The sequence below is a fragment of the Balaenoptera acutorostrata genome, chromosome 8 (assembly GCF_949987535.1).
Source record: "Balaenoptera acutorostrata chromosome 8, mBalAcu1.1, whole genome shotgun sequence".
Taxonomy (NCBI): Eukaryota; Metazoa; Chordata; class Mammalia; order Artiodactyla; family Balaenopteridae; genus Balaenoptera; species Balaenoptera acutorostrata.
Window position 1 is genome coordinate 106959059 of NC_080071.1, and position 25001 is coordinate 106984059.

The window sequence follows — 25001 nt, forward strand, 5'->3', positions numbered from 1 at the left end:
TAGATTTATTAGGATAGTGTGTGGACTGAGGGGGAAATCAATATAGCATAGTGCTTTATAGGATAGAACAATACAGCAATATAGCAGAGTGATCAAACCATGCACTTTGAAATCAGGTGGACCTCAGTTCAAATGTCACCACTGATTTATATGACCTTGGATGAGTTACTTATTCTCTCCGGCCTCAGTATTCTCCTTGGTGAAACAGATATAAGTACCTAACTAACAGAGCTGTAGTGATAGTTAAAGAAACAATGTACAAAAAAACACTTAACCTAGAATCTAACACATAAGGGCTAGAAAACAATCTTTATTATTACTGTAATGAAAGAAAATCATTGTAGTTGAAATATATGCTCACAGTGCTCAGTGTATTTATTGGAGACTCTTGAAATCTGCAAACATTCTTTATCTGCCATAGTGAAGGGTTCGTATCAGCTATCCACTGGAATAAAGGTATACAGAGGAATCAGTGTTCTGGCTGCAGCCAATTGAATGATGGGTAGACTATCTTCTTAAACTTGACAATTTCTTCTGAATGATTTTTAATGCCCTAGTCTATAAAAAACACATTGTCGTTAAAGATTAGTCCCTTCTATACAGCCATTGATAGATTTGTGTTTGGTCCTCCAATTCCTAAGAAATATAATAGTAAATTCTGTTATTGTCTGAACACAAAAAAGCAGGGATAATTTGGAATGGTTACTGCTTGACTTTGATATTGAAAAGTTTCCAAAAGAGAACTGGATTAAAAGGGAAAATTAAGCAGAAACATATCCATCTCAAACCCTCACCAAAATTTTCAGAAATTGCAGAAAATATGATATGAAAACAGAATGTCATAAATCTATAGAAAATAAAGTGCATCTTATCTGCAGATGGAAAAAAAGATAGTAATATCAGAAATTACTAAAAATATGGGATAGCCAGAAGAAGGCAGCTATGAAAGTTGTGATTTTTGTCAACAGGTGCCTCAAGTTTGGAGGTAAAAGATACCCTGATGGAAGGAGCTCTAGGGCAATTACCTTGGCATTTGATGTTGATAGGCATTATTTCTCACATGCTGGGATGTTTCCTACATGGTATTTTGTCCTCTACTTGTGCTAGTAATGAACATTAGAGAATGTTTACTCTCAGGCTGGAATAGTGAGTGCAGGCATTTGGGACAGAGTGGCAGGTCAGTGTTCCCGGAAATGAGAGAAAACAATCAGCAGAATAAAAATGCCCAAACCTAGAAGATCCCTTAATGGTGCAGACATATTGGCGGCACATGCATTTTCTCTCACAGAGTCCATAGAGGTAACATTTGATACATGAGAAATGCATGCAGAGACTAGTGGAGTCTCTAATAAAAAGATGAAAGTACTTACAAAAATCATCAGAAATTAACCAAAGAGCAATGAAGAAAAGCCAATAAAAAGATGAACTCAGTCACCAAAAAATAAAAAAATAATGAATGAGTAATTGGTTGTTATTAAGAAACAGAAAACTTCACAATATATGTCATATCTCCAGAGATAAAGGTAAGATATTACATCCCAGACATCAAAACATATTGTTTTGAAAAAAAATAATTAAAACTCTTGAAAATGAAAATTATTACTACTAAATAAAAAGAAGAATGGACACAGCTGAAAAGTCATAAGAAAAGAGACTGACTTTTCCCAAAAGTAGTACAAAAAGAGATAGAAGTAAAATACGAAAAATATGCAAAGACATAAAAAGGTGAATCTATCATTTATTCAGCACATAGGACATAAGAATGGTTTATTTTAGGGTGGTCTAGGATAGGAGAACATACGTATCTCGGTATTTCAGTGGTTCAATGAAGCAGGAGATTATTCTTGCTCTAATATTCTAAGGCATGTGGTACTCTGGTTCGCAGTGGGTAGAGGGTTTTCTTTGTATTCATTCTGAAGTCCAGGCTGGCAGTGGCTCTGTCATATGCAGCATCTCTGTAGGCACCACCAGCAGCCCCGGGAAGGAGAGAGCATCCTTGAGGAATGCATGCAGGTGCTACGTATGACTGATGTCCTTCCATTTAAAGAATGGATGCACGTCTTTTCCTCTTATGTTCCCCTGGGAAGAATTTACACATATAGCTGCACCTCATGGAATGAATGAAGGCTGGAGAATCAATCTGGGCATCTAGAGTTCTCTACCACAGAGTAGAAGAAATAAAAGTTAAGAATCAGTAGAATAATATTGCTCATTATTTAAAGAAAATAAAATGGCTTTAAGCTGAAAATGTCCATCAAGTACAAAACATATTGAATAAAATTAGAAGATGCATATACAAACGAAATGTCAAAACATATTGAGATACTTCGTGTTAAGAATAATAAAACATTGTCTATGAATTTCTGTAAGAAAATGCTTTGAAGCTAGAATTCTATACCAATGCAACACTGGATTCATATGGGAGAATAAACTAACAGCATTTTGGTAGGGCCAGAACTTGGAAATGTTATTGCTTACGTATATTTGATGATAAATTAATTACTAACAAATGTAGTGTAGAAAAAATTTTTTAAAATGAAGATTAAAGTTTTTAAAACACTGGCAAATTTTAAAAAGAAAAAATATGATATGAACAATATGAAATTGTAGATTCACATAGGATTTGATGAAGATATAACTGACTGAGAGGGCAAGCTTCTCATAGAAGAACTGCACATGAAGGGTATACATTTAATACTGAAAATGAAATTCTCTGTTAGTATAAAGTGGGATATAAACTTGTTAGAAGTTAACAAAAGAGTTAAGGTAAATTAGGTTATCAGAGGAAAAAGGATGGTCAAGACGCTGAGAGAACTGCAGTACATCTACCTTAAACAAGAGAAAGGAGGCTAAAAACAAAATCTTAGGACTCACTATCTTTCAGAATGGGGGTCTCTGAGGTGGGAGATGGACTGATGGAACCCAATGAGAAAGCTCAGCTAAGTCTTGGTGTGTTCCAGATAAACCTATTTTTAGGAGAAATAAAGCAATGCAACTCTGTAGTGTTGTGGGTGGGAAGTTGAAGAAATTCTAAGGTACTGATGAAATTTTCCTTTATTTAAAGTAAACCAAGGATTTAAAAAAAGCCGTGAATGGGATCTCGCACAATATCTGGTGCATGGTTAACATGAACACTCAATAGACACCAGACACGTTTTTTGCTTTTAGAAAGTGATTCCCTTTTAAATTTATCTTTTCATATTTAATTGAGATAAAATTGACATATAGCATTGTATTAGTTTTAGGTGTATATTATAATGGTTTGATATATGTATGTATTGCAAAATGATTACTATAATATGTTTATATCAATGGTTAACTTCCGAAGAAAGCTTCAAGATGGTGGAAGAGTAAGACGCGGAGATCACCTTCCTCCCCACAAATACATCAGAAATACATCTACACGTGGAACTGCTCCTACAGAACACCTGCTGAATGCTGACAGAAGACCTCAGACCTCCCAAAAGGCAAGAAACTCCCCACGTACCTGGGTGGGCAAAAGAAAAAAGAAATAACAGAGACAAAAGAATAGGGACGGCACCTGCACCAGTGGGAGGGAGCTGTGAAGGAGGAAAGGTGTCCACACACTAGGAAGTCCCTTCGCGGGCGGAGACTGCGGGTGGCGGAGGGGGGAAGCTTCGGAGCCACGGAGGAGAGCGCAGCCACAGGGGTGCGGAGGGCAAAGCGGAGAGACTCCCGCACGGAGGATCGGTGCCGAGTAGCATTCACCAGCCTGAGAGGCTTGTCTGCTCACCCACCGGGTCGGGCGGGGCTGGGAGCTGAGGCTAGGGCTGCGGTCGGATGGCAGGGAGAGGACTGGGTTTGGCGGCGTGAACACAGCCTGAAGGGGTTAGCGCACCACAGCTGGCTGGGAGGGAGTCCGGGAAAAAGTCTGCAGCTGCCGAACAGGCAAGATACTTTTTCTTGCCTCTTTGTTTCCTGGTGCGCGAGGAGAGGGGATTCAGAGCGCCGCCTAAACGAGCTCCAGAGACGGGCGCGAGCCGCGGCTATCAGCGCGGACCCCAGAGACGGGCATGAGACGCTAAGGCTGCTGCTGCCGCCACCAGGAAGCCTGTGTGCGAGCACAGGCCACTCTCCACACTGCCCCTCCCGGGAGCCTGTGCAGCCCACCACCGCCAGGGTCCCGTGATCCGGGGACAACTTCCCCGGGAGAACTCACGGCGCGCCTCGGGCTGGTGCAACGTCACGCTGGCCTCTGACGCCGCAGGCTCGCCCCGCCTCCTCCGTACCCCTCCCTCCCCCCAGCCGGAGTGAGCCAGAGCCCCCGAAGCAGCTGCTCCTTTAACCCCGTTCTGTCTGGGTGGGGAACAGATGCCCTCAGGCCACCTACACGCAGAGGCAGGTCCAAATCCAAAGCTGAACCCCGGGAGCTGTACGAACAAAGAAGAGAAAGGGAAATCTCTCCCAGCAGCCTCAGGAGCAGCGGATTAAATCTCCACAATCAACTTGATGTACCTGCATCTGTGGAATATCTGAATAGACAACAAATCATCCCAAATTGAGGAAGTGGACTTTGATAGCAAAGATATATACATATTTTCCCCTTTCTCTCCTTTTGTGAGTGTGTATGTGTATGCCTCTGTGTGTGATTTTGTCTGTATAGCTTTGCATTTACCATTTGCCCGAGGGTTCTGTCTGTCGTTTTTTTTTTTTTTACTTTTCAAAATTGTTTTCTTAATAATTATTCTTTATTTTAATAACTTTATTTTATTTTACTTTATTTTATTTTATTTTACCTTCCTTCTTTCTATTTTTTCTCCCTTTTATTCTGAGCCATGTGGATGAAAGGCTCTTGGTACTCCAGCCAGGCATCAAGGCTGTGCCTCTGAGGCAGGAGATCCAAGTTCAGGACCCTGGTCCACAAGACACCTTGCAGCTCCACATAATACCAAACGGTGAAAATCTCCCAGAGATCTCCATCTCAACACAAAGACCCAGCTTCACTCAACGACCAGCAAGCTACAGTGCTGGACAACCTATGCCAAACTACTAGCAAGACAGGAACACAACCCCACCCATTAGCAGAGAGGCTGCCTAAAATCATAATAAGGCCACAGACACCCCAAAACACACCACCAGACAGGGACCTGCCCACCAGAAAGACAAGATCCAGCCTCATCCACCAGAACACAGGCACTAGTCCCCTCCACCAGGAAGCCTACACAACCCACTGAACCAACCTTAGCCACTGGGGACAGACACCAAAAACAACGGGAACTACAAACCTGCAGCCTATTAAAAGGAGACCCCAAACACAGTAACTTAAGCAAAATGAGAAGACAGAGAAACACACAGCAGATGAAGGAGCAAGGCAAAAACCCACCAGACCTAACAAATGAAGAGGAAATAGGCAGTCGACCTGAAAAAGAATTCAGAATAATGATAGTAAACATGATCCAAAATCTTGGAAATAGAATGGAGAAAATACAACAAATGTTTAACAAGGACCTAGAAGAATTAAAAAGCAAACAAACAGTAATGAACAACACAATAAATGAAATTATAAATTCTCTAGAAGGAATCAATAGCACAATAACTGAGGCAGAAGAACGGATAAGTGACCTGGAAGATAAAATAGTGGAAATAACTACTACAGAGCAGAATAAAGAAAAAAGAATGAAAAGAATTGAGGACAGTCTCAGAGACCTCTGGGACAACGTTAAACACACCAACATTCAAATTATAGGGGTGTCAGAAGAAGAAGAGAAAAAGAAAGGGACTGAGAAAATATTTGAAGAGATTATAGTTGAAAACTTCCCTAATATGGGAAAGGAAATAGTAAATCAAGTCCAGGAAGCACAGAGAGTCCCATACAGGATAAATCCAAGGAGAAACACGCCAAGACACATATTACTCAAACTATCAAAAATTAAATACAACGAAAAAATATTAAAAGCAGCAAGGGAGAAAAACAAATAACACACAAGGGAATCCCCATAAGGTTAACAGCTGATCTTTCAAACACATGAAAAGATGCTCAACTTCACTAATTATTAGAGAAATGCAAATCAAAACCACAATGAGGTATAACTTCACACCAGTCAGAATGGCCATCATCCAAAAATCTACAAACAAAAAATGCTGGAGAGAGTGTGGAGAAAAGGGAACCTTCTTGCACTGTTGGTGGGAATATAAATTGATACAGTCACTATGGAGAACAGTATGGAGGTTCCTTAAAAAACTAAAAATAGAACTGTCATATGATCCAGCAATCCCACTCCTAGGCATATACCCAGAGAAAACCATAATTCAAAAAGACACATGCACCCCAATGTTCATTGCAGCACTATTTACATTAGCCAGGACATGGAAGCAACCTAAATGTCCCTCAACAGAGGAATGGATAAAGAAGATATGGTACATATATACAATGGAATATTACTCAGCCATAAAAAGGAATGAAATTGGGTCATTCACAGAGATGTGGATGGGCCTAGAGACTGTCATACAGAGTGACGTAAGTCAGAAAGAGAAAAACAAATATCATATATTATCATATATGAGGAATCTAGAAAAATGGTATAGATGATCTTATTTGCAAAGCAGAAATAGAGACACAGATGTAGGGAACAAATGTATGGATACCAAGGGGGAAGGGAGAGTGGGATGAATTGGTAGGTTGGGATTGATTTATATACACTACTATGTACAGAATAGATAAATAATGAGAACCTACCGTATAGCACAGGGAACTCTACTCACTGCTCTGTGGTGACCTAAATGGGAAGGAAATCCAAAAAAGAAAAGATATATGTATATGTATAGCTTATTCACTTTGCTGTACAGCAGAAACTAACACAACATTGTAAAGCAACTATACTCCAATAAAAATTAATAAAAAATCATAGTAAGATGTCACCTCTAATACTGTTAGAATGGCTGTCATCAAAAAGACAACAAATAAGTGTTGATGAGGATGTGGAAAAGAGGGAAGACTTGTGCACTGGTGGTGGGAATGTAAATTGGTTCAGTCACTGTGGAAAACAGTATGGAGGTTGCTTAAGGAATTAAAAGTAGAACTGCCATATGATTTAGCAATTCCAGTTCTGGGTATATAGCCAAAGGAAATGAAATCACTGTCTCAAAAAGGTATTTGTACTCCTATGTCCCCATGTTCATAGCAGCATTATTTACAATAACCAAGATATGGAAACAACCTAAGGGTCCATTGATTGATGAATAGATAAAATATGTGAGGTTCTTTTGGAATGGAATATTATTCACTCTTAAAAAAAGAAGGAAATTCTGCAACTTCTGACAACATAGATGAACCTGAAGGACATTTGCTAATAATAATAAGCCAGACAGAGAAAGACAAATACTGCATGGTATCACTTATATGTGGAATCTAAAGAAAAAGTTGAGTTCATAGAAACAGTAGCAAAATGGCAGGTTGCAGCTGAGCAGTGGGGGAAATAGGAGGAGGGTGATAAAATGGTACAAATTCTCAGTTATAAGATGAATAAGTTCTGGGGATCTAAGGTACAGCATGGTGACTATAGTTGATAATAATGTATTGTGTAATTGGAATTTGCTAAGAGAATAGATATTAAGTGTTTTCATACATATACTCGTGAAAGGTAAATATGTGAGGTATTGGATGTGTTAATTAATGGTAAGAGTCCGTTTATAATGTATACATATTTGAAATTATCACAATGTATAGTTTAAATATGCTGCAATTTTATTTCTCAATTATACGTCAATAAAGCTGGAAAAAAATAAAAATGGCACAATTGGTAAGAACTCTGAACACATTGGTATCTAACAATCCATGTGGTAGTATTTGTCTTACAGTAACACAAATCCTCCATTCTTCAAAGCTCTCCCTGAAGTCTACTAGGCAAGAGAGCTATCAGTGACTTCATTTTGTTAGATGGTGAGAAATGCACAGCTTGGCCAGCATAGAGTAGAAAAGGAACCACCCATGCAGAATGGTGGAACTATTTAAAAATGTACTAGGAAAATGAAAAGTACATATTCACGACATTAGCAACCATTAGAAAGCAAACATCTTGGGAACAGATAAAAATATTAGAGAGAAAATAATTATAGTCTATGTGTACATAGAATGTACAGAATGGAATGGAAGTTTGAGCCTTTCTCCTCTAGATATTAAGGGCAAGCTGATCAGAACTGTCTCTTGATTTACATTGATTAGACATCTATCCTGAATTCTTATTATGCACATTGGTAGGCTGAGTTGCAGAGGGAAGTCACCAAGCCAACACAGAAGCCTCTTTGAGACTACCAAGTGTCTGCATTTCAAATAATGACTTTCTTGAATTTTTTAAATTATGAAGGTTTCACTCACCTTTCTCAAAAATGTCAAGTTTTTGTTATATAGCAAATAAAAAGCAGAAACTATATTAATGGAACGTGTGTGACTATTAGAAAATAAAATGGGATGTGTGTGACTATTAGAATTAAGAACTAGAGTTAGAATTAAGAATTAGAATTCTTAATTTATAGCTACCTCTTGAAAATCGAAACTTCAGTTATTAACTTGGAATATTACCAAGTCTTATTTCTCTTTATTTTTGCCCTAGTACTATGCCATTTACTCCAAGCAGTAAATTAGGTGAAGACCAAAGCTTATTCTGCTAGAAAAAGATGGTTAGGGAGAATGTTAAAATGAGTGCCTGAGGGCACTTTTTATAGATGAAGGAACATTTAACCAAGAGGTAGTGACTTCAATGCTTGACCTTTATACATATGCCCTTTGACATTTTGACTCTGTGCCTTAACCTCATCTTCTATAAAATTAAAATAATAAGACATGTCCAGTCTTCCTGGTCACAGTAAAGTTCTCCTAAGATGTTTTGTGACAAAGTTTTTTTGCTTTAAGTAAAATGTACATTACAACTGCAAATAACATGAAAAATCAGCTTTAAACTCTAATTTTTCAATCCTCTGAAGGAATTTAATCCTTTACATTTCCTCCTCTCACTGAAAAGTAGATTGTGGGTAAAAATTTTTCAATGACTTAGCGTCCCATCATTACCTCTTTCATGCAGTAACTATTCTCTTTCCAACAAAAGGAGCATGTCTGCTATGTCTTAAAGAGATGCATCCTAACATTATAGATATCCAGAATTTTATATATTTTTTTAAATTTAAGGTAAAATGGCTAAAAAAATGATAATAATAATTCCATCATCAGTCCTATGCTTTTCACAGATCTTTCAGTATCGAAAAAAAAAAAAAGGAAGAAGAAGAAAAATATGTGTACCAAAAAGAAAAAAAAAGAAAACATGATAGGAAGCCAAATGGAATTCTGGGGGCATAAAATAACTTTTTCCTGACCCTCCCAACTCTAAATGGAAATGAAGTTGCCTTTAGTCTACATAAGAAAGTTTCTTCCGAAGTCCAGAGAAGCACAGAGAAGTAATGCTTTCCTCCTTGGCTTATCTTGGCAACCGGCTTCTACTGGGGAAAAGGGGGCCTTGCTCATTCTGCCACTAGTTAGCACTTGATTCCACTCAGAAAGGTACGCTGTTTATGCCTTGGGAGCCACTCTCAACAAAAGCTCAGTATTTCGGAATTTCCAAATAAGCATATTTTCTGAATCAAAAAACAAAATGATGTTTTGGAAAGTCCAGGATCAATGGACTAAGCCACCTTTGTGTCTCTGTTTTTAGAAAGTATTACATTGAAACTTCTGTAGAATCCCAGTCATGGAAGTTTTCTCATCTTTCTCAAATCACATTAATCTTGTGATCCATGTGGCGTCTCTTCCACTGTCCACTAATTTTGATCTAAGACCACCCATAGCTTTTAATTATCTACTCAAGTTTACTTCTGAATTTCCCCTGTAGTCCATTTCCCTCATATTTTACAGTGCAGGTTGCTTTCTTTTTTTCTGGTCTTGACATTCCAGTCATTGTGGGTTTTGGGTTGTTTTTTTTTTTTTTTTTTCAGATTCCTCTCTCATGTTCTGACCATTGCTTTTCAATCTCTTTTACTTTTTAAAATTTTCTTGAACCTTCACACTTTCTAGGACCCATCCTAGGGTTCCTCTTCTGTGTGCGTTCCAAGCTTTCCCATTACTTCAGTGACCACATGTAAGTTGATTCTGACCCTACATCTTCAGTTCAATACCCTCTCCTAAGACTCACGGATATATTTTCTACTGCTGATGGCAAAGCTGGCTCATGGGCATGTAATCTGTGCAGGAACACGGGCCCCTCGTGTGCAGAGGGCCCTATGTTTGTTTAACCCTCTATTGTCACTGTCTGGGAACTTACGGTAATTCTTAAACAAGGGCCCTGTATTTTCATTTTCTCTTGGCCTGCATCAATAATGTAGCCAGTCCTATCTACTGGCAGCTCCTGGGACATATTTCACAGACACATCTATGTGTCCATAAATACTTATGATTTGGGTACCATCTTCCCTTCTTTTCAATATTCAAGTGATATCGTCAACATCTATCCAGCTAACATCTAGAAGTCATTATTGACTTCTTCCTTCACCAAGCAAAGAATTGGCCAAAATTTTGTATAAATTTATTGTCTTAGAAGTTTCTAAATCTAATTTCTTCCCTTTGTTTTCATGACAAATGCCTTAATTCAGGCCCTTGTCTTCTATTTCCTAGAAGATTGTGACGTCATTATTAATGCCAAAGCGCTGAACCTAAAAGCCATATAGGATCACATCACTTCTAACCTTAAAAATAAACAATGGCTCCATATCGACATTGTCTACAAACATTAATATGGGCCACTCAGGGACTTCCCTGGTGGTGCAGTGGTTAAGAATCCGCCTGCCAATGCAGGGGACACAGGTTTGATCCCTGAGACGGAAAGATCCTACATGCCGTGGAGCAATTAAGCCCGTGCACTACAATGACTGAGCCTGCACTCTAGATCCTGTTGGTCACAACTACTGAGCCCATGTGCCACAACAAGAGAAGCCACTACAATGAGAAGCCATGCACCGCAACGAAGAGTAACCCCCACTCAGCACAGCTAGAGAAAAGCTCATGCACAGCAACAAAGACCCAACGCAGCCAAAAAAAAAGAGTAAGCCTATAGAGACAGAAAGCAGATTAGTAGTTAACAGGGGCTGGGAGAAGGGGGAATGAATGGTCACTGTTCAATAGGTAAAGGATTTCTCTTTACAGTGATGAAAATGTTTTGGAATTTTCAATATTGTTAATGCACTAAATGTCACTGAATTGGAACTTTAAAATGGTTAACTTTGTGTTATATGAATTTCACCTTAAAAATATACTAATTGATTCAATTCTGGCTTTAGATTATTTGTATTTTCTACATAATGGCTAGGCCCTGGCTAGGAATACTCATTAATGTTAACTGGATTGATTATTACACGCTAATTTTAATTGACTTTTGAATGGCAAACCATCTTGCATACCTGAAATAATCCCACTTTACCATGATGTTCTGTCCATTTTATACGTGAATGGATTTCATTTGCTAATATTGGTGTAAAGTTGGTTATTATATTGAGAGGTCTGTTATAGTGTCCAACTATGATGATTGTGGATTTTTCTAGTTCTCCTTTTGGTTTTTTTCAACTTTTGCTTTACACATATATATACTGTTTTGTGTATATATGATAAATAAAGCTATGTTTACATATATTACACAAAGGTTGTAATTTTTGTACTATGAAATGCACATATCTTAAGTATAGAGTTGAATTAGTTTTGAAAAATACATAAACCCTTTATAAATTTGTTACTATGTCTGCAGTGCTGCTATGTCTTTTTGCTCTCAGATATTGCTTCAGCTGGTCCATATTTTGCTATTCAGGTGCAATAAATTTCATTTTTAAGAGGTCAATGCTCTGTCTATAAACACAGCAGTAGAGCTTATTATTTTTAACACTGGACAAAGTATTTCAAAGGAAGTACATATCCTCAGTGTGTTATAAACCTTGGTTCCCTGTGGACCCACTTTTACTTGCTTTTCTGAATGTCATAAGAAGCCTGAAATAGCCCTGTGACAGGTTCAGCTTCTGGGTTGAGTGGTATAATTTACTATCTAGTTGTAGAAGCATTTCTCCCTTGGGTTAATAAAGCATCTACCTAAACAGAGTACAGATGCATAGGGACTGGAAAGATCATTTTGAGAATAGGTCAATAGATGTTGTAGAGAGATATTTTTCCCCTGGCCCTAAATTCCATTACTTTCTTCATGGAGCTATCTCTGTGCTATATATGGGTTGCTAAACCAGAGCTATTGCAGTTTGGAAGACAGCATCTTCCAGAACACTGGGAACTGTTAGTATGTTTTTCAGTTGGCACTACAGCTAGGTCTTCAATAAATAATTTCAATTTTCCAGAAGACTAACAGATGATGATAATGGGAAAAAATAATCAAGTGCTAACTATATGTCAAGCACAGTTCTAAGAACATCACATGTTAATTTATTTAATCTCCACAATAACCCTATATATAGTATCATAATCATATTCTTTTGCAGATGAGGAAAGAAGGCACAGAGAGGTGAGACAAGTTGTCCAGGGTATACACCTAATAAGAGTCAGGTTAGTTTACAAGAATGAGTTAAAAGTTAAGAGCTTTAAAGGTTGAGGAGTTAAACCCAAGTAATCTATCTCTAGAAAGCACTCTTAACCACTACATTTTTCTCTCTCTCTATTCTGTAATAATATCAATGACTTCCAAGGGCATTAGTTCATTGTCCTCCTTAAATGTGATGTGAAATCCTTTGTTCAAAACAATACTGTATAAGTAACAAATGCTGGAGAGGGTGTGGAGAGAAGGGAACCCTCCTACACTGCTAGTGGGAATGTAAATGAGTGCAGCCACTATGGAGAACAGTATGTTGGTTTCTCAAAAAACTAAAAATAGAGTTGCCATATGATCCAGCAATCCCAGTCCTGGGTGTGTATCTGGAGTAAACTATAATTCAAAAAGATACATGCACCCCAATGTTCATAGCAGCACAATTTACAATAGCCAAGACATGGAAACAACCTAAATGACCATCAACAGATGAATGGATAGAGAAGATGTGGTACATATATACAATGGAATATTACTCAGCCATAAAAAAGAATGAAACAATGCCTTTTTCAGTGACATGGATGGACCTAGAGATTATCACACTAAGTAAAGTAAGTCAGAAAGAGAAAGACAAATACCATATGATATCACTTATATATGGAATCTAAAATATGACACAAATGAACTTATCTATGAAACAGACTCACAGACACAGAGAACAGAGGTGGAGGGGGAGGGGGGAAGGGAGGGATGGATGGGTGTTTAGGATTAGCAGATGCAAACTATTATATAGAGGATGGATAAACAGCAAGGTCCTACTGTAGAGCACAGGGAACTCTACTCAGTATCCTGTGATAGACCATAATGGAAAAGAATATGAAAAAGAATGTATATATATGTATAACTGAATCACTTTGCCATACAGCAGAAATTAGCACAACACTGTAAATCAACTATACTTCAATAAAATAAATGAAAAAAAATGTTGTATAGAATACCATACAAAAACGAGTGCTGATAGACTTATAATGGGCAGGAAAAAGTTGTTCAAAGTACTGTTGGGACCTACAGGAGGTGTCAGGGCCAAATTCTTTACTTCTTCAATCTGAGGGTAGTGTCATAAGTCAAACTCCACTTTATGGTTTGATGCATGATTTGTTATCTAGTGGAAACACGTTTGAGAGTAAAGGCAGAGATAGTAACTATGCTGAGGCACTGAGTTGAAATGATGTCTACACTGGCCACACTGAGATATATTGTTATCCTAGTCAGATAGCACCTAATATGTGATAAGTGCTTCATATGGCAGACAAAGTCATCTTGGGTCCGAAATGGCAACTCCTCCATTTCCACTGTAAGACTGTCAAGACAATATCAACATCATTATCAATCTCTGTGTTTTTCATAGAACAGTTTTACTTAGAAGGAATTTGCCTTGCTTCAAAAATACAGGGAGCCCTCTTTGAATCTTCTATCAGGCTTGCGATGATCCTCAGGGATCATCGCCATCTGATTGTCCAGAGTCCATGGACGAAGTGGATGCGAGTCCACTGTAGCCTTCATCAGGTTGGAGGACCTTCTCTTGCTCTAAGCCACATTCAAAAATAGCAGCTTTTTGAGTCATCCTTTGAAAGATTTAGTGTGAAATACATAACTATCATACATGCTGCCTCTAAAATCCAAAATGAACATCACAGGATTCATCTTTTTAAAAAATTTCTTTGGGGCTTCCCTGGTGGCGCAGTGGTTGAGAATCTGCCTGCCAATGCAGGGGACACGGGTTCGAGCCCTGGTCTGGGAAGATCCCACATGCCGCAGAGCAACTGGGCCCGTGAGCCACAACTACTGAGCCTGCGCGTCTGGAGCCTGTGCTCCGCAACAAGAGAGGCCGCGATAATGAGAGGCCCGTGCACCACGATGAAGAGTGGCCCCCATTTGCCACAACTAGAGAAAGCCCTCGCACAGAAACGAAGACCCAACACAGCCAAAAATAAATAAATAAATAAATAAATAAATAAAGGAAAAAAAAAAAGATACCAATTAAAAAAAAAAAAATTTCTTTGGAGAAAAATTTATGACATGCTCGAGACCACTGAACACCTAGAAATTCTCCCCTGGAGGTTAGGTAAGGCAAATATTGCTTTCAATTTTAGTGCCGGAAAAAATGTCATGGGAACACGTTAAATGTTTTGTTCTTTGCAAAGAAATTCAGGAAATAAAGATACATCATCTCACACAGTATAATAGATTCAATTTATTTTTCACCCACCACGTACCACATAAAATACTAACAACTTAAATGCATTTCTTCTAATAATAATTTTGAAAAGATTTATTTATACTCTTATTTATACTTTAAGTATACATCACTTGTATACTTCAAAAAATGAAGAAATGAGAATGTGAAACAGTGAACAATTTTTCATTGTAACTGTTATTTGTGCAATTAGATATCATACCCAGCACTACATAAATCTGATGTTTCTAGTCTTTCAATAGTATTGCTTTAAGTAGTTGTGTGACTTCTAAAATTTTTTTGTTTTTACAATATTTAGATATCATTTTGGAAATCACTGGGATAGCAGAATCATTTGACTTCCAGCCACAAGTTCTGCTTCATCAGTTTAGGGCAGAAAGTCTAATCAAAGTAGCCAATAGATGTAGCACATATATACAATGGAATATTACTCAACCATAACAAGAAACGAAACTGAGTTATCTGTAGTGAGGTGGATGGACCTACAGTCTGTCATACAGAGTGAAGTAAGTCAGAAAGAGAAAAACAAATACCATATGCTAACACATATATATGGAATCTAAAAAAAAAAAAATGGCTCTGAAGAACCTAGGGGCAGGACAAGAATAAAGATGCAGATGTAGAGAATGGACTTAAGGACACGGGGAGGGGGAAGGGTAAGCTGGGACAAAGTGAGAGAGTGGCATGGACATATGTACACTACCAAATGTAAAATAGATAGCTAGTGGGAAGCAGCTGCATAGCACAGGGAAATCAGCTCTGTGCTTTGTGACCACCTAGAGGGGTGGGATAGGGAGGATGGGAGGGAGACGCAAGAGGGAGGGTATATGGGTATATATGTATACATATAGCTGATTCACTTTATTATACAGCAGAAACTAACACACCATTGTAAAGCAATTATACTCCAATAAATATGCAAAAAGAAAAAAAGACTTTTAACTCAAGTACTGTATTTTACTTGATAGGAAAATACTTATGAGTCCATACTGATATAAAAGTAATCATAAAATAAACAAATACATGGAAGAAAAAAGATAAATTTCACTTACAGTAGAAGTGTAAGTAATTCTTACTTACGGTAGAATCCAACCAATAAATGTAGAAGGAAAGTGGAAAATGGAGAATAAACATTAGGTAAACAACAAAGTAAAAATCGTAGAAGACAACACATAGGTGTTACTAAATTGCAGGGGGGACGTTTGTGAAAACACAGGATTTGTAATGTTTTGAAATACTCCCTCAAGATACTTATTAATGACAACAGGAGAGATAAATAACTTTACAGTAAAAAAAACCTGGCATATACCAATTTAAACAAGTGATTGTTGCAAACTTCAATAGTAATAATATATATGACATCATTAATCCCTTGATATCATGCACTGAGGATATAGCATTCTTGCCAAAAATGCATGGGCATATTCAAATCATATTCAAATTTACTACTCAAAAGTAAAAAGTCATGAAAGTAAAAAAAAAATAAATAACCTAAGGAATTGTTACAAATTACAAGACACAAAGAGAAATAACAACTAACTGCAATGTGGGATCCAGGATATAATCCAGAATAGAAAAATAACATTATTTGAATAATTGGTAGAAATTTTTTAAAATTTTGTTTATTGTGTTAATGTCAATTTCTTGCTCTTGACAACTGTACTATGGTTATGTGAGATGTTAACATTAGCAGGAGTAGGAGACAGATATAACAGAATTATTTGTACTAAATCTCCAGCTATTCTCTAGGTTTAAAATTAGTTCAAAATATTAGTAAAAAAAAAAAAAAAAAAGATAATCAACTCATCAAAACAAATTGCTCTGGGTACATAGAAATACATTATGTTGTCCAGTTTGGAGAATCACATTTGTAATATGCCTTGTGTTTTTTCTGGACAGTTGCTGGTCATCTCATTTTCTCATTTAATCCTCCAAAAGGCCCTGTGAAATGAGCACCACTATTCCCCCATTCTAAAGATGACAAAACGGAGACTGAGCATTTATTAACAAATTGGGATCTTACTAACAGATATCAAAAGTTGAGTTTTACTTTATATATTTTTGATTCCAAGAATAGGTTCTTTTCACTGTACCATCTTGCCTAATGACCACCAATGTTTATAGGCAAATTGCATCAGATTCAAATGTTAATGATGAAGGGTTCCTTTTTCAGATCCAAACTGTAATTCAGAAAGTCACATGTACCCCAATATTCATAGCAGCACTGTTTACAATAGCCAAGACATGGAAGCAACCTAAATATCCATCGACAGATGAATGGATAAAGAAGATGCGGTACATATATACAATGGAATATTACTCAGCCATAAAAAAGAATGAAATAATGCCATTTGCAGCAACATGGATGGACCTAGAAATTATCATACTAAGTGAAGTAAGTCAGAAAGAGATAGACGAACATCATACGATATCACTTATATGTGGAATCTAAAATATGACACAAATGAACTTATCTACAAAACAGAAATAGACTGACAAACATAGAAAACAAACCTATGGTTACCAAAGGGGAAATGGGGGAGGTAATTTAGGAGTTTGGGATTAACATATATGCACTACTATATATAAAACAGATAAGCAACAAGGACCTGCTGTATAGCACAGGGAAATATACTCAATATTTTTAATAACCTATAAGGGAAGAGAATCTGAAAAAATAGATCTATATCTATGAATCACTTTGTTGTAGATCTGAAACTAACACAACACTGTAAATCAACTATGCTTCACTAAAAAAGGGAAAAAATGTTAATATAAAAAAAAAAAACCCACATATTTTTGTGCCAGTACCTTACTGTCTTGATTACTGTAGCTTTGTATTACAGTCTGAAGTCAGGGAGGCTGATTCCTCCAATCCATTTTTCTTCCTCAAGATTGCTTTGGCTATTCTGTGGTCTTTTGTGTTTCCATACAAATTGTAAAATTTTTTGTTCTAGTTCTGTGAAAAATGCCATTGATAATTTGATAGGGATTGCATTGAATCTGTAGTTTGCTTTGGGTAGTACAGTCATTTTCACAATATTGAATCTTCCAATCCAAGAACGTGGTATATCTCTCCATTTGTTTGTGTTGTTTTTGATTTCTCTCAACAGTGCCTTATTGTTTTCTGTATACAGGTATTTTGCCCCCTAGGTAGGTTTATTCCTAGGTATTTTATTCTCTTACACAATGCTGTAAAGCAACTATACTTTAATAAAAAAGAGAGAGAGAGAGAAGTGAGTAAACGTAGAAACAAAGGAAAACAGTACAACAAGACTAAAAAATAATAGTTTAGTCATTAAGCAAAGTCAAGGACCTTTAGTTCCTTTTCATGGGCTATAGATAATGTTCTGAGCCTTATCCTTTGAGCTGTCTTATAGAGACTAATACCCCCACCAGGTGGAAGAAGTTAACTACATGATGCCCAGACTGTAGCCATGACATAAGCTGCCACCATTCTGAGAACTGGCCTCAAAGAAATGTGAACAAAGTGACCCTGGAACTGAAGATTAACTGTACTTAAGACAATCAAGATGATGGTGGTCAGACCACTTCATGACCAGTTCAAGATGACGGTCAGAGCTGACTGTGCTGTTTCTGCATGTAGCCCCCTTCCTCTGTCTATAAAAGCTCTTGCCCACTGATTGGTGGGTGGGAGTGGGGAGTCAGCCTTTGGACAGGAGTCCCCCCCCCAACACCTGATTGCCAGCATCTGAAATAAAGCAAGCTTTCATCTTCACCAAAAAAAAAAAAAAAAAAAGAAAATTTAAAGGACATAATATTAATACATTCTAGAATAATGATACTTGGGTATCATGTTACTTGGAGCTTAACTCTAATATGTGAAACATTAGATCTACACTTTGTCTACCTAAGATGTTTGTTTAAATGAAGATTCTGCCCCCATCCTGGAACTATTATCAGAAATGTTCTCAAATGGAGTCTGGGAATGGGTGCTTAGAATAAGCACCTTGGGAGAAAAGTATCTACAGAGGGATCCCAACTTACCACGGTTCAACTTAAGATTTTTTGAGTTTACAGTGGTGTGAAAGCATTATACATTCAGTAGAAACTGTACTTTCAGTTTTGAAGTTTGATTTTTTCCTGGGCTAGCCATATGTGGTCTGATAATATCTCCTGATGCTTGGGGGAGGGGAGGGCACCAGCCATAGCTCTCAGTCAACCCCACGGTCACCAGGGCAAACAATCAATACATTTATAACCATTCTGTACCCATACATTGTTCTGTTTTTCAGTACAGGATTCAATAAACTACATGAGATATTCAACAATTTATTAATAAATAAGCTTTGTACTAGATGACTTGTCCCAACTGTAGGCTAATGTAAGTGTTCCCAGAACTTTTAAGATAGGTGAAGCTGCTCTCCGATGTTTGGTAGGCTATTTGTATTAAATGTGTTTTCAACTTAATGGTATTTTCACCTTATGATGGATTCATCAGGAAATAACCCCATCGTAAATCGAGGAAGATCTGTACACTGAAAGTCAAGAACTATTGCTCTAACTGCGTGCTGTATGGATATATTTTCATCTTGAGCAAAATTTATGTTTCCTCTATGAAATCTGGTCTGTATCATTACGAGCACCCCTGTGCCAAAGTCTACCATGCTTAGTAATAAGGGAATATCTGCAATGTCTCCTGGTCCCGTGGACACTCTCCAGTCCGTTTCCCCACACCCGACCTTGGACTACATTTCCAGAACGGTTGATGAACCCTTGACTTCAGAAACCACGTCTCACCCTTCTGCTTACAGCTAATCCTTATCCCCCCCAAAATTTACCCGAAAACATATTGTGCGCTGCTTTTGATTTCCCTTCTTTTTTTCTGGTCATTGTGAACAAATACTCACTAGATTTAGCCCTTTCAACCCTATCATAGGAGGACTCTAAATTTCATGGTCCTGAGGTGTCTGCATGACTAACCTTAAACAGGAACTAGATATTAATTTTACGTGTCCTATGTCATTCTGAACTGACTACAACAGTGCAAACACTCAATGAATTCTAACAGAATATTATAGTTCATAATTTTCATAGTGGCTGCAGAATATTAACAGAAAGGAAAATTTTTTTTATGTCCCTATATTATGTCAAGCACTATGCTAGGAAAAAAATATAGATGATGATGATGATAAATTATCGATAATTCTACCCCTAATAAGGATCACTTCACTCTTCACATATCTCATTATGGAACCTGTAAGTCTAAGACAATATTTTGTACTGGCTATTATATTTAATGGCAAATCAAGAGTTACATTTAATTCTGAAAATTAAATAAATACAAGATAGTCTACCAAAGCTGTCCAAATTCATTTTAAATAGTTAACCACATAAAGCCAATGAATTGCATTTCTTTCTTTACTCATTTGAAAGTACAGACCAAAAGAACAGGAAATGTTTTTATATTAATGAGGCATTGGGTGGAAGAAGAAGGTCTGGTGTCCTGTTTGTATGTTTTACTCACAGGAAAAAATACAAAGTGAGATTAAGTCAAGGTCTCATTGGGAGGAAGCCCTAAGTTACCCAGGGCATCACTTTTTCTTGAAGATCTGCCTTTCTTTCATTCTTAGTTTCATACTCTGTTTCTTTCTCTCTTAAGTAAAAATAATTTTCAGAAAAAAATGAATCTGGGAGACATATTTAAATCTTAGATGGCTGTCCCTTCTGATGGAAGTTTGCATGGTGTCCCTACGACCATTAAAAGCTGAGATCCCTTGGGAAGCTACGGTGCCAAGGATAATACCAAGACCTTCCTTCAGGTACTAAAGTATCACATGTTCTTTAATTTATTTTATGAGAGATAGTTTACACACAATAAAATTTATACATTTTAAATGTACAGTTCAGCAGCTTTGGACAAATATATACAGTAGTGTAACCACCATCACACTCAAAACAGAACATTTAAAAATCCTTGGATCACAGTATTATGCCTACTACTATCATGAGAACTGTAAAATACAAGCCTTCAGCCTAGATCAAAATAATAAATACACATTTTTTTCTTCAGTTGTGATATTTCACAGTCACTTTGCTTTGTGGTCCAATCTCCGGAACTAACTTCATCATCTTCCTTGTCCCATGATACATAGTAGGTATGTTGTCAGGAGACACAGACAGGCCAATGTGACCTTTGCTCTCCATTTGACCTTAAAGATGTCATACCTTCCTCTAGTGAATTCTTGGAGTCTAATGACACATGGGAAATACCCATGAACAATAAAAGGTTTCCAATAAGATCTGCAGTATGCTTAAAATGATAGACCAAGACTTGTATGCGGTCCTCTCCAGCACCCTGTATCTTCCTTACTTCCCATATTCAGAATAAATAAACCAGACAACATTAAAATTGCACAAATTATTAATCAACTAGGAAAAACAGGAAAATAATTTTTTATAAAGAAGTGTGCAATTTAAAACCTCCTGTATTTTTCATTTGTGAACAATAAATGAGTTAATATATGAGAAACATATTGAACACAAGTAAATTTGTTCAGTTCACAAACTGAGGTAAAGGAGAACCTGAAACAGGGTCCAACGTCCACCCCAAGCCTTGTATTCGTCCTGCTACACTAAGCCACTTCTGCATACGTGTGAAAATCATATTTCTAGACTTCTTGAAAATGCGCACACACGTAATTAACCTATTTTGTGGACATGAAGCCCTTCTTGTGTCACAGGTGTTACTATCTCATTTTGTCAGGAGCTGCCATGGGCCTGACATTTTACTGTACTTGCAAACTAACAAGTCAGCCGGGGTCCTGGGTCAGAGTCAAAGGAGAGATCATTATTTACAGAAATACCTATAGCCACAATATTAACACCTTTGCTCAGTGTTTCCATGCCCTAGTTCCCATAGGGTGACACAAAGAGGGCCAGGGGATGCCTGCATCAAGTGTTGTTACAGAAGAATCACCCCAGGTTTTGGAGACCCAAATAGTTTATAGTAGACAGCAAGAACATCTGCAAATAATGTTACTTGGAGGAAAGCACTACATTTATTAGACTAGAGAGTAAGGAAACCTTTCCTCTGCTCTGGAGAAAGAAACAATTTCTACCTTCGGAGACTGTTTGGATTATAAATATCCTTGAAGAGATAGTCTCTTAAAAAGACCTCAGTGCTTCTGTGCCCCAGATGTGCAAAGACACGATGGACCCATGGAGAATTTTATCTCAAAAGGGCCTGCCAGAAGGCAAACCGGAAACCACTTTCAACTATATAGTATTTGGGAAATTTAAAACAAGCTTATTTATAAATTTAAAACAAATGTAAAACACATATAAATATGTATGTATATATCGATATATCTTATATGTATATATGATCATGTATGTATGATATATATTATATATGCATCATATATATACAAGGAATGATTTATATAATCTGTATATGATATAGACATATCATTCATATATATACGTATAAAGGGAATGACTGGATTTAAAGATATTCTGTTGAATTTTCTGAGTCTTTCTTTTCTGAGTCTTCTCTGTGCATCTGTATTGTCAAATAACAATTATACCAGTTATATGTAATTAAATTATTTTCAAAAGCCCACAATACTCAAATTAATAAAATTTTTTCTTCTGTGTGCTGTGAAAACAAAATTTATTTTCGTAAAATGTCACCAGTAAACTGCCTACCAGTCCAAAAATACATTAAAATGAAAATGATCATATGAAGTGCCTGTTTTTGTTGACAAGATTGAATTTTGAAATAATGTAATGCATGTCCAATTAGCTCATGAATATGAGCTAAATGAAGGGGAAAACAATGTAATTGTTATCTTTCAGACCATGGAAATGAGTGATGTATGCACAAGTGTCATGTTTACTTACATATAATTGGATTGAACAGGAGATCATCTTATGGAGAGGACTGTTGACCCTCAAGAACTGAAGTATTTGTGTGTACTCACTCAAGAAAATGCTAGGTATAAACTTACTCCTTATCTCCTACTGCTATTTTTTAAATAGAGCAACAGAAGTGAAAATTTCATGCTGATAATTATCTTGTTTATTTCAGTTCTATTAAGAAAATCAAGCACTGGAATATCTAATATCTAAACAAATGCTCAGTGGCAAACAATTTACATGCTTCTGACTTGAATCCTTACAAGTATTCACTGGGGTAGGTATGTTTATTCCTATCTTACAGATGAGGGCACTGAAGTTTGGGTGTCATTTTAGGTAACATGGAATTAGCATCTCTGATTATCTAATGTCAGCACATGGTCTTTCTCCTCAATCAAGTTGGCCTTATTCTTTTATACTTCTAATATGCATCTAAGAAATATATAAACTGAAAAATTTTAGGAACAAATATTAGTTTAGCTCAGTGTGGGGCTGGTAAAGAAGAATAGCAACAACACAAACACTAACTCTGTCTCATATACACAAACCGAAATGCATGAAACCAAAAACAGGTAAGAATGGTAGGAAGGTGATTTACCACAAAAGAAATCAAAGCCCAGGCCAGGTTGGTATATAAGTACTACCTATACCAGGGAGATTTAGACTGGATTTGATCCTGAAATATGAAATGTGAGTCTATTAGTTTTCTATAGCTACCCTAACAAATTACCACAAAGTTAGAGAGTTTAACAATATAGATGTATCACCTTATGGTTCTATAGGTCAGAAATCTGAGACAGTCTCACTGGGCTAAAACCAAGGTATTGGAGGGCTGTGCTCCTTACTGTAGGCTCTTGGTAGTGTTCCATTTCCTTGTCTTTTCCACTTTCTAGAGGCAGCTCACATTGCTTAGCTCGTGGACCCCTTCTTCTACCTTGAAAGCTAGCAATGGCAGATTGGGTCCTTCTCACAGCACATACTCTGACCTACTCAGCTGCCTTCCTTTTTCACAGTGATTTAGATTGGGTCCATCCAGAAAATCCAGAAAAAACATTCTCCATCTCAACTTTAGTCACTTCTGCAAATTCCTGTTTGCCATGAAATGCATCATAGTCACAGTTTCCAGATAATAAAGCATGAATATCTTTGGGAGACATTATTTTGCCTGTCACGATGAATAAGGTCTAAACATGTAGAAGGAATATACCAATTAAAGACAGAGATTGCCAGAGTGAATGAATGTACAAGACCAAACTGTATGTTGTCTACAGAAACCCATTAAAAAAAAAGACTCAGGTAGGTAAACGGGGCAAGAGAAAGCTATACTATGCTAACACATCAAAAGAAAACTGGAATAGTGCTATCAATTTCAGAGAAAGCAGACTTCAGAACAAGGAAAACTATCAGGGACGAAGAGTTGTCAGTCTTCCAAGAACACATATAAACTTACACATTTATGTACTTAATAGAGCATCAAAATACATGAGGCAAACACTGACAGAACTACAAGAAGAAATAGACAAGTCCACTATTATAGTCAGAGACTTCAACACAATCTATTAGTATTTGGTAGCTCAAGCAGGAAGAAGATCACCAAGGATATAGTTGACTTAAACAGCTCTCTCAATCCACTTGATCTAACTGATATTTATAGAATATCCCTTCAACAACAGCAGAATACACATTCTTCTCAAGTTCACATGAAACATTCACCAAGACAGATGACATTCCAGACTATGAAATGCACCTTAACAGATTGGTACAAATAAACAAAGTATGTTATCAGACCACAATGGAATTAGACTAGAAACCAATGACAGGAAGATAGTTGGAAAATCCCCAATATTTGATAATTAAACATACACTCCTAAATAACACAGAGGACAAAGAGATCTCTAGAAAAATATTTTTTAAATATTTTGAACTGAAGGAAAAATCTAAATGCAACTTATCAAAATAAGTTGGGATGCAGAAAAAACAATGCTCAGATGGAAATTTATAGCACTAAATGTGTATGTTAAGAAACAGGGAAAGGGCTTCCCTGGTGGCGCAGTGGTTGAGAATCTGCCTGCTAATGCAGGGGACACGGGTTCGAGCCCTGGTCTGGGAAGATCCCACATGCCGCGGAGCGGCTGGGCCCGTGAGCCACAGCTGCTGAGCCTGCGCGTCTGGAGCCTGTGCCCCACAACGGGAGGGGCCGCGATAGTGAAAGGCCCGCGCACCGCGATGAAGAGCGGTCCCCGCACCGCGATGAAGAGTGGCCCCCACTTGCCGTAACCAGAGAAAGCCCTCGCACGAACCGAAGACCCAACACAGCCAAAAATAAATAAATAAATAAATAAAGT